The sequence below is a fragment of the Camellia sinensis genome, chromosome 2 (genome assembly GCF_055761805.1).
Source record: "Camellia sinensis isolate YWXY chromosome 2, ASM5576180v1, whole genome shotgun sequence".
In the NCBI taxonomy this organism is placed as follows: Eukaryota; Viridiplantae; Streptophyta; class Magnoliopsida; order Ericales; family Theaceae; genus Camellia; species Camellia sinensis.
The window spans coordinates 62,056,362-62,067,257 of record NC_138962.1 but is presented as its reverse complement, the minus strand read 5'-3'; the positions used below and the strand labels follow the sequence as shown (position 1 = coordinate 62,067,257).

Genomic DNA, 10,896 nt, shown 5'->3' with positions numbered 1-10,896 from the left:
CTCCTCAACCATCTGGTTTGCTTCTCAAATTTGATACATTCCAACAGTCACATATCATGCATTAGGAATTAATATTAATACACAAGTAAAACAAAATAAACCACTAAATCATTAATGGAAAAAAGCAAAGTGGAACGAAACCAGAGAACCCAAATAGACATAACTACAACATGCATCAGATAATTGAGAAACTTCAGCACCTTAATGAAAATTTGGTGGCTGATTTCACTAGGACACTAGACACCAGTTTATAAATGGATATTACAACACTAAACACCAGTTTATATAGGATGATTTGGGCCTTGGAGTCCTGAAGGAATTCTAAAGTGTGCAAAGGAAGGATAACAACGAACAAACAACAATATATTTAATCACAACAATGGCTCCAAGTCTCATTCATGGATTAATCCTGCAAATGGTATTGGCTACCTCTTAACAGCTAGACTAAATCAACTTTCTTCGTTTAAAAAGGTCAAGTCAACATACCAATATCCAGAGGGTCATGAGTTTGAGTATCAATCTGAAATTTCACTTCAGCGGACGCAAGAGTCAATGCTCCTCAATACGCCTCTGCCTCATTACCTGCAAAAACAGAGTCCATTCACATTTAGCTAATACTCAAATGAATAAATGACAATAAGTATCAACCTGAGTATGAATACCTTTGCTAAAACATTCATATTTCTCAAATCTGTAGTTAGCGGATCCATCAAGCGGCTAAAATATACATGTAGAAAAAAGTCATCAATACGGAAACTGGTAGGCAGGAAGCTTCAAATACAATAAATAAATAAATGCAGATAACCTTAGAGGCAAGAACAGACCCAAAGAGAGTCTAAATGTATAAACTTACACAGGTAACTGGATATCAAAAGGTCAAATGGCCATTATCTTTCTTAATCAAGATTGAACCAGTTCAGATATTCACGACCAAGAAGTATTGGATTCTCTTTCGGATAGGCTCTGAAAGGAGAAGGAAGGCTGGAATGCCAACAGGCGTCTATTATTGAATTCACCTCAACCAATAGTACCCATTTGGGGAATGTCCAGCGCCAAAGTCACTGAATGGGTAAGTCGCCAATCCCTAAAACAGACTATGTAATATACTTTATATGCTGGGTTACGAGCAGGCATTTTACCAGAGGTTTCTAATCTACCTTTGTGTGATTCCTGTTGAAGCATATACTCGGGGGGTGACTGTTTTTATCTTTTGTTTACAATATTACTAAGCACCACTGTAACATTCTCAAGGCACCACAACATAGAAACTAGTAATATGATGCAATTTGACTGACTTACCAGCTTTATCATTTAGTCAATTAAATAACAATCAAAAGCATGACTTTTCGAACAATTCCTTTGGTGTTCAATCTGTTGGAAATGGTTATAAAATTCTGGATAAAACCAGAATTTTTTCCTAAGTTCGGTCTATTTTTTAGGTGGGCCCCGAGTGTCGATTTACTCGGGTCAAAGTGGTAACGCGTTCTATGCCGCGTTGTGATTCACGTGGTATATTTGGTTGCTCAAAACCATTACCGAGTGAATGGGAAATTGAAGCCAAAGTGTGCTCCATGGAAATGGAGTTTTGGTGGAAATTCCTTAAGGTTGTAAATTGGCTTGTCCCACATTGATTTGGTGGGAAGTTTTGAAAGGGTTTATAAGGCTTAGGGTGAGATACTTGGGGTGTGCCCCAAGGGGTACCCAAGTGTTTTAGAGGGAGAGGTTATGGGCAAAATGGGCTAGACCCATTGGACCCAAAAATCACCACACACGCGCGCGCCGCCGCCGCCGTCCGTCCGGTCGGGCGGCCTGGGCTGGGCTTGGGCGCGGGTGCGTGGTGTGTGGCTTCTAATCTTTTTGGGCCAAAAACATTTGAATTTTATTTTATTTTTTATTAAAATAAAATCCATAATTCAAATTAAATTGGTTTGGATTTTTTGTTCATCCAAACAGGGCCCTTCCCGGTTTCAAACAGAAATAAACTGTTTTGGAATTAGTGCACACCCAAACAGGGCCCTTCCCGTTTTACTATCTGTTTGAATTGATTCAAATCTGTTTGAATTCAAAACCCAACAGGTATGATACCTGTTCAATTCAAAACCAAGAGCCACATACCTGTTTAATTCAAAACCAAGAGCCACCTTCACATCTATAAATAGGACCACCCTCATTTGATGTTTTCCATTCAGAAATTTCGTATTTCACCTCTGTTAATTCTATTCTTCATCTTGCTGCATTTTATTTTCGAAAGAAAGAGTGTAAACACTTAGTGTGTTCGTAAGGCAAACAATTAGTAGTGCTGCTATTGTTTGTGGTAAATCATTTCATCCTGGGAGATAGACGTCCAAATTCTGAAAGCACCGTGGAGAGGACGAATCTGTCTTAAGGACACAGTGTCAAACACTGGACTTGATCAGAAAAATAATTCGAAGAAATTAAATCAAGTAAGTTATTTAATTTACTTTCAGTGTTGTTTTTATTTGTTTATTTATTCAGATTTTAATTTTGTTTTTGTAACAAAATAAAATCTGTTTATTATTTATATATTTTTATTTCAAGTTTGATTTTTTGTAATCAAACATATTCTCTCCTTTTCTTTATTTCTTTATATTCTGGTTGTTGTTTAGTACACAACAGAATTTAATTAATTTAAATACAGTGAAGATTGTCCTAACAATCTTAAGACAGACTACTTTTTTTTTTGGGTATCTTCATTGTATTTAATTTTCTGTGTTTTCAAATTAATATTCTGGTTGGAAAAACAAATAGTGATTTATGCTATTTGACAGATAGTAGTAATATACTGTCTCTTTTCTTTGACAACAACTAGTAGTACGATACTGGTGTCATTAACAATTCAGAATATTATTTGGTATTACAGAAAATTCTTGTGATATTTTATTTTTCTAGTTTTAGTAACAAGGAAAATAAAATTATTTTGTTGTTATAATTATTTTCTGGTTTTAGTAACTAGAAAATTAATTTGTGTTTTTATATTTTCTGATTTTTGTAATCAGAGATTATGGCTACTACAACTGAAACTGCATCTGGCAGTGGTACTCCTATTGTTACACCTACATCGGTCCCTATCCAGAACCATGTTCATGTACCAATCAATCATGGAGAAAAACCGGAAAAATTTAACGGTACTGAGTTTAAGAGATGGCAGCAGAAGATGCTGTTCTATCTTACAACTCTTAATTTGGCCCGGTTTCTCCATGAAGAGGCTCCAGCACTTAAAGAGGGTGAAAGTGATCGGCAAGTTGTTGCCGCTGTAGATGCTTGGAAACATTCAGATTTCCTGTGCAGAAACTACATCCTAAATGGCCTTGACAATATGCTGTATAATGTATACAGTCCTCTGAAAACAGCAAAAGAATTGTGGGATTCTTTGGAGAAGAAATATAAGACAGAAGATGCCGGCACGAAGAAATTGTCGTCGGTAAATTTCTGGACTTTGTTATGGTAGACTCCCAAACGGTAATATCTCAAGTTCAAAGTTTTCAAATAATTTTGCATGATATTCATTCAGAAGGTATGTCTCTTAGCGAGTCATTCCAAGTCGCTGCTTTAGTGGAAAAGTTACCACCGGCTTGGAAAGATTTCAAAAATTATTTAAAACATAAACGCAAAGAGATGACTATGGATGAATTGATTGTAAGATTAAGAATTGAAGAAGATAACCGAAAGGCTGAAAAGAGGAATAGGAAAAATCCCATTGAGTCCAAGGCAAATGTGGTTGAACAAGTTCATAAACCACATAACAAAAAGAGAAAGTTTACTGGAGATGGTCCTAAACAAGGCGATAGTAGCAAGAAGTTCAAAGGAAAATGCTATAACTGTGGCAAAACTGGACATCGAGCTTCTGACTGCCGCCGCCCTAAGAAGAATCATGGAAGTACAAGTAAGAAGACCACCAATCAGGCCAATGTAACAGAATTGGATTACATCTCTGACGGAGTGAATGACATCAACCTCTCTGCTGTGGTGTCTGAGGCTAACTTGGTTGGAAATCCCAAAGAGTGGTGGGTTGACACTAGAGCAACTCGTCACATATGTGCGGACAAGAAGATGTTCACTACCTACAATGAGGCAGCAAATGGTGAACAACTTTTCATGGGAAATTCTTCTACTTCTACTGTGGCTGGACAAGGGAAAGTGATCTTGAAGATGACATCAGGGAAAGAACTGACCCTCAACAACGTACTGCATGTACCTGACATCCGGAAGAATTTAGTTTTTGGGTCTTTGTTAAGTAAAAATGGTTTTAGGCTTGTATTTGAGTCTGATAAATTTGTATTAACAAAGAGTGGTATGTATGTTGGTAAGGGATACATGAGTGATGGTCTCTTTAAGTTGAATGTAATGACAGTTGTACCGAAAGTTGCTATGAATAAGAATAACACATCTTTTGTTTATATTCTTGAGTCAAATTTATGGCATGGTAGATTAGGACATGTGAATTTTGATGCTTTGCGTAGATTAATTGGTTTAGATCATATACCAAAGTTTGAAATTAATCCTAATCATAAATGTGAAATTTGTGTAGAAGCAAAACTAACTAAGGCTCCATTTAAATCGGTTGAAAGAAAAACCGAACCTCTAGAATTAATTCATACTGATGTATGTGATTTAAAATTTATTCAAACTAGAGGAGGCAAAAAGTATTTCATAACATTTATCGATGATTGCACAAGATATTGTTATGTTTATTTACTTAGAAGTAAAGATGAAGCCTTAGAAATGTTTAAACTCTACAAAACAGAAGTTGAAAATCAACTTGGTAAAACCATTAAAATGGTTAGAAGTGATAGGGGTGGTGAATATGATGCACCATTAAATGAATTTTGTGCACAACATGGCATTATTCACCAAACTACAGCCCCTTATTCTCCACAGCAAAATGGAATTGCTGAAAGGAAGAATAGAACCCTAAAAGAAATGATGAATGCCATGTTACTAAGTTCAGGTTTACCACAGAACTTGTGGGGGGAAGCAATATTCTGCTAATTATGTTCTTAATAGAATACCCCACAAGAAAACCAAAAGCATTCCTTATGAATTGTGGAAAAGTCGACCACCTTCCTACATGTACTTAAAAGTGTGGGGGTGTTTGGCAAAAGTTGAAGTACCTGTTCCTAAAAAGACTAAGATTGGACCAAAAACAGTAGATTGTGTGTTTATTGGTTATGCTCAGAATAGTAGTGCATATCGGTTTCTGACTTATAAATCAGATATACCTGATATAAATGTGAACACTATTATAGAGTCAATGAATGCTGTGTTTTTTGAACATGTCTTTCCTTACAAGAAAGGACAGGAATTAAGTTCACAGAAAAGAACTTATGATTATACACAAAGTCAAGAGACTAATGACAATCAAACACAAGAGACTAGTAATAGTCTTGACCAACAGGATTTAACTAATGATGAATCTAGACGAAGTAAGAGAGCAAGAACATCAAAATCCTTTGGTCCAGATTTTCTGACATACTTGTTAGAAAATGAACCTCAAAGCTTTAAGGCAGCAATGACAGGTCCTGAAGCACCTTTGTGGAAAGAGGCTGTTAATAATGAAATTGAATCCATTATGCAGAATCATACTTGGGAATTTGTGGATCTTCCACCAGGTTCTAAACCTCTTGGATATAAATGGATATTCAAGAGAAAAATGAAAGCAGATGGTTCAATTGACAAGTATAAAGCAAGACTTGTTGTTAAAGGTTACAGACAAAAGGAAAGTCTGGATTATTTTGACACATATTCCCCTGTGACAAGAATAACATCCATTCGCATGCTTATTGCTATAGCAGCGTTGTTTAATTTAGAAATACATCAAATGGATGTTAAGACAGCTTTCTTAAACGGTGATCTAAATGAAGAGATCTATATGGAACAACCCGAAGGGTTTGTAGTATCAGGGCAAGAAAAGAAAGTTTGTCGACTTGTAAAATCCCATTATGGATTAAAACAAGCACCTAAGCAATGGCATGAAAAATTTGATCATGCAATGCTTACTAATGGGTTTAAGATAAACGAATGTGACAAATGCGTCTATGTTAAAAACACTGACCAATGATATGTCATAGTTTGTCTTTATGTGGATGACATGCTTATCATTGGAAGCAGTCAAAACATGATCAAATCAACTAAGCAGATGCTTAACAAAAGATTTGATATGAAAGATATGGGGGTCGCAGATGTTATATTAGGAATGAAAATTACTAAAACATCTGACGGATATGCATTATCTCAATCTCATTATATTGAGAAAATTCTTGATAAATTTATCAAGGATGATTTGAATTTAGCTAGAACACCTGTAGACATCAGTCTTTATTTATCGAAAAATAAAGGTGATGCAGTGTCTCAGTTAAAATACTCCCAAATCATTGGAAGCCTAATGTACCTAATGAATTGTACTCGTCCTGATATAGCTTATGCTATCAGTAAATTGAGCAGGTACACTAGTAACCCTGGAGAAGACCATTGGAAAGCGATCATTCGAGTTCTTAGATATTTAAGATTTACTCGTGATCATGGTTTGAACTTTACTCGATATCCAGCAGTACTTGAAGGTTATTGTGATGCCAATTGGATATCGGATACTAAAGATTCAAAATCCACTAGTGGATATGTCTTTACTCTAGGAGGCGCTGCTGTTTCTTGGAAGTCCACGAAACAAACTTGCATCGCACGATCCACAATGGAATCCGAGTTCATTGCTTTAGACAAAGCAGGTGAAGAAGTAGAATGGCTTCGTCACTTCTTAGAAGACATTCCAATGTGGCCAAAACCTGTGCCAGCTATTTGCATTCATTGTGATAGTCAATCTGCAATAGGCAGGGCACAGAATCACATGTATAACGGTAAGTCACGACATATACGTCGTCGACATAATACCGTAAGGCAATTGTTGTCAAATGGAATAATCTCAATAGATTATATAAAATCTAAAGAGAATATTGCGGATCCGTTAACAAAAGGTTTGACAAAAGAGCTAGTGTATAGTTCATCGAAGGGGATGGGATTAAAGCCTATTACATAAGAGTCGTCATAATGGTAACCCTACTTATATGACTGGAGATCCCAAGAACTAAGTTCAAAGGGACAACTAAGTTATGTATGGCTCGCCAGAAATCACCAAGGGATTAAAATTCCTACCCATTCCGATGGTGAGAGTGATATCTGCAACATATGTTGTCTGGCAGGGGCATAAGGATAAGCTTTGCTTTTAATGATTACTTATATCTTGATTAAGACATAAAATCAAGATGAGTATAAGGAGATACTCACAATAAGAATCACCTATATGAGTGTTGAACTGGGGCCGGTTCTATGAGAATGAAGAGGCTAAATTCTCTAGAAACACTTATGAAAACCAGGTGCGTTCAAGGCCAAAATGAACACAACAGTGAGAACCACGATGTGTTAGAAGATATTTTGTGTGAAATCTATTGTCTTGGCTTACACAAACGGCTGAACAATTCAAGGTATCGCGTCCATTGGTTAGCCAGTAAGTCCGATAGGTTATCACTAGGGAAGGTTCAAAGCCGAAAACTACCTATCCTGATGCAAGATATTTTCGACTTATACTCTTTCGTTAAAGTCTGCATATTGTTGCATTTCCGTTGTCATCAAATTCCATTCATGTGGGGGATTGTTGGAAATGGTTATAAAATTCTGGATAAAACCAGAATTTTTTCCTAAGTTCGGTCTATTTTTTAGGTGGGCCCCGAGTGTCGATTTACTCGGGTCAAAGTGGTAACGCGTTCTATGCCGCGTTGTGATTCACGTGGTATATTTGGTTGCTCAAAACCATTACCGAGTGAATGGGAAATTGAAGCCAAAGTGTGCTCCATGGAAATGGAGTTTTGGTGGAAATTCCTTAAGGTTGTAAATTGGCTTGTCCCAAATTGATTTGGTGGGAAGTTTTGAAAGGGTTTATAAGGCTTAGGGTGAGATACTTGGGGTGTGCCCCAAGGGGTACCCAAGTGTTTTAGAGGGAGAGGTTATGGGCAAAATGGGCTAGACCCATTGGACCCAAAAATCACCACACACGCGCGCGCCGCCGCCGCCGCCCGTCCGGTCGGGCGGGCTGGGCTGGGCCTGGGCTTGGGCGCGGGTGCGTGGTGTGTGGCTTCTAATCTTTTTGGGCCAAAAACATTTGAATTTTATTTTATTTTTTATTAAAATAAAATCCATAATTCAAATTAAATTGGTTTGGATTTTTTGTTCATCCAAATAGGGCCCTTCACGGTTTCAAACAGAAATAAACTGTTTTGGAATTAGTGCACACCCAAACAGGGCCCTTCCCGTTTTACTATCTGTTTGAATTGATTCAAATCTGTTTGAATTCAAAACCCAACAGGTATGATACCTGTTCAATTCAAAATCAAGAGCCACATACCTGTTTAATTCAAAACCAAGAGCCACCTTCACATCTATAAATAGGACCACCCTCATTTGATGTTTTCCATTCAGAAATTTCGTATTTCACCTCTGTTAATTCTATTCTTCATCTTGCTGCATTTTATTTTCGAAAGAAAGAGTGTAAACACTTAGTGTGTTCGTAAGGCAAACAATTAGTAGTGCTGCTATTGTTTGTGGTAAATCATTTCATCCTGGGAGATAGACGTCCAAATTCTGAAAGCACCGTGGAGAGGACGAATCTGTCTTAAGGACACAGTGTCAAACACTGGACTTGATCAGAAAAATAATTCGAAGAAATTAAATCAAGTAAGTTATTTAATTTACTTTCAGTGTTGTTTTTATTTGTTTATTTATTCAGATTTTAATTTTGTTTTTGTAACAAAATAAAATCTGTTTTTTATTTATATATTTTTATTTCAAGTTTGATTTTTTGTAATCAAACATATTCTCTCCTTTTCTTTATTTCTTTATATTCTGGTTGTTGTTTAGTACACAACAGAATTTAATTAATTTAAATACAGTGAAGATTGTCCTAACACAATCATTTGTCAGGTCAAAGGTTCAATAAAACTTGCGTACACCTGAATTAACAAGGGTGGCAAGGGTTTCCATACTCATGCAATGACCGTGTAGACACAAGCAACCTATGCATTCATAATACTGGTGGCCATACAGCGTATGGGTTGGCCTCAATCCTTGACATCTCTCACTCCAATTCATGTGAAAATTTACACAACTAGGTTGGACTTCCATCTGCCTTGATATATATATATATATATATATCTTCTCAAGATATTGAAACTCAGATTCATTGTACACATGCATCACTGAAGTATGAACAAATAATCAATCAATCCACCATGAAAAATCTGAACACAATTTGTCAGAACAAAAATCCTGGTAAGAATTGAATATATCTTGTTTATTATGAGTAACCTCGGCCTTCTCTGGGTATTCTAAATCTAGATAATTGGTACATCAAATTCTTTGAATGTCATAGTACACATCAAGTATTGCTACTCTGTACTATGCCTTGTTAACTTTTCCATGGTCACAAGCAAAGCTTTAAAATAAATGTTGTGTGTTATAGCTGCATTGAGATAATTTAATCATCTCCAATGAAAAATGGTAGTTGATTCATGTTGTAAGAAAATGATGGCCAAAGATTTAGTGGTAAATATGATCATACTGTAGAGACTACATAAAGCTGAACACTATCTTTATCTCATAAGTTTTTTACTAAGTTAATTAAGGGGTAAGGTATAACAAGAAAAATTAGATATAGCACCTATCATCCATCCTGGCTTGAGCTTCTACATAGGACAATGCTGCACACGACTTAATGACACTTTTTGAGAATCTTGTAGAAATAATCTCTGCTTCAGGTGTCATTTCCTGAAATTCAAATAATATGTCAAAAAAAGGTCCAAAACTTGAATTCACAAACACACACGAATACACACAAACCACCAAGATAGGGAAATAAATATATGTAAACACAAAAACAGATACATAAAAGCACAAATGCCCTTTGGTAAGCATACCTTTAGCAAGTAATCCGTTGCGTGTTTCTAACACTCAAGGGCTCAATTATGAGCCAATATGATGTAAAAAATCAAAATAAAACTCTGAGCCAACACCATTCATTGGTACAACTAAAGGAAGTGTATAGTGTGAAAACAAGAATGGAAAAGATGCAACATGTGCAAAAAGTAATTATGGTGAAAAAGATTAATTAACTAAAGCATTCTAAAATCAAAACAACCCTTTGATCCAACAATAGAAAACCTAAATCTCAGGTCAGTTGTTTTTTTAACACAAAAATGGACCATATGATTGGACGAATTGAACACAGGGACCTCTAAGATAAGGAAAAAAATGGCTTATGTTTTCTAAAGTTTATCAGTATTTAGCAACTATTCGACTTTCTTTCCATTCTAGCTTTTTCTCATCTTTTTCTATCTCAGCTCATCCAGATCAGTTGAACAATTTGACTCACAACCCAACCACTACAAGAAAATATATTTTTGGCGACCATTTTTGGCTACCAAAAACAATTTAGTCGCCAAAAGTTACGGAATTGGCTACCAAAAATAATATTAGTCGGCAAAAGTCAACTTTTTAGCTACTAATTTTTTTTAGTAGGGGAGTGTTGATTATTGGTGACTAAAAAAAATTTAGTAGCTAAAAATATTACAATTGGCGACTAAAAGAAATTTTAGTAGCCGTAGAGGTACCTTTAGCTACTAAATTGTTTGGTAGCCGAATGCAAATAAAAAATTTATTTTTGATCTTTGGCGACCAAAATTTTGGTCGCCAAAAATATATTTTCAGCAAAAAAATTCCTTGTTAGTCGCTGTAGACCTACTTTTGGCTACTAAATTGTTTGGTAGCCGAATGAAAATAAAAAATTTAATTTTTAATCTTTGGCGACCAAAATTTTAGTAGCCAAAAATATATTTT

General features: G+C 35.8%; 1 long non-coding RNA gene across 1 annotated transcript; it reads right to left on the bottom strand.

The window, feature by feature from the left end:
* Positions 1-559: 559 nt before the first annotated feature.
* LOC114281584 (uncharacterized) lies at positions 560-10,428 on the bottom strand. The gene is made up of 3 exons (XR_014360326.1): positions 9,722-10,428; positions 663-717; positions 560-582 (listed from the first exon to the last, which is right to left on the bottom strand). It is a non-coding gene; the product is annotated as an uncharacterized LOC114281584 (long non-coding RNA).
* Between the last annotated feature and the right edge of the window lie 468 nt (positions 10,429-10,896).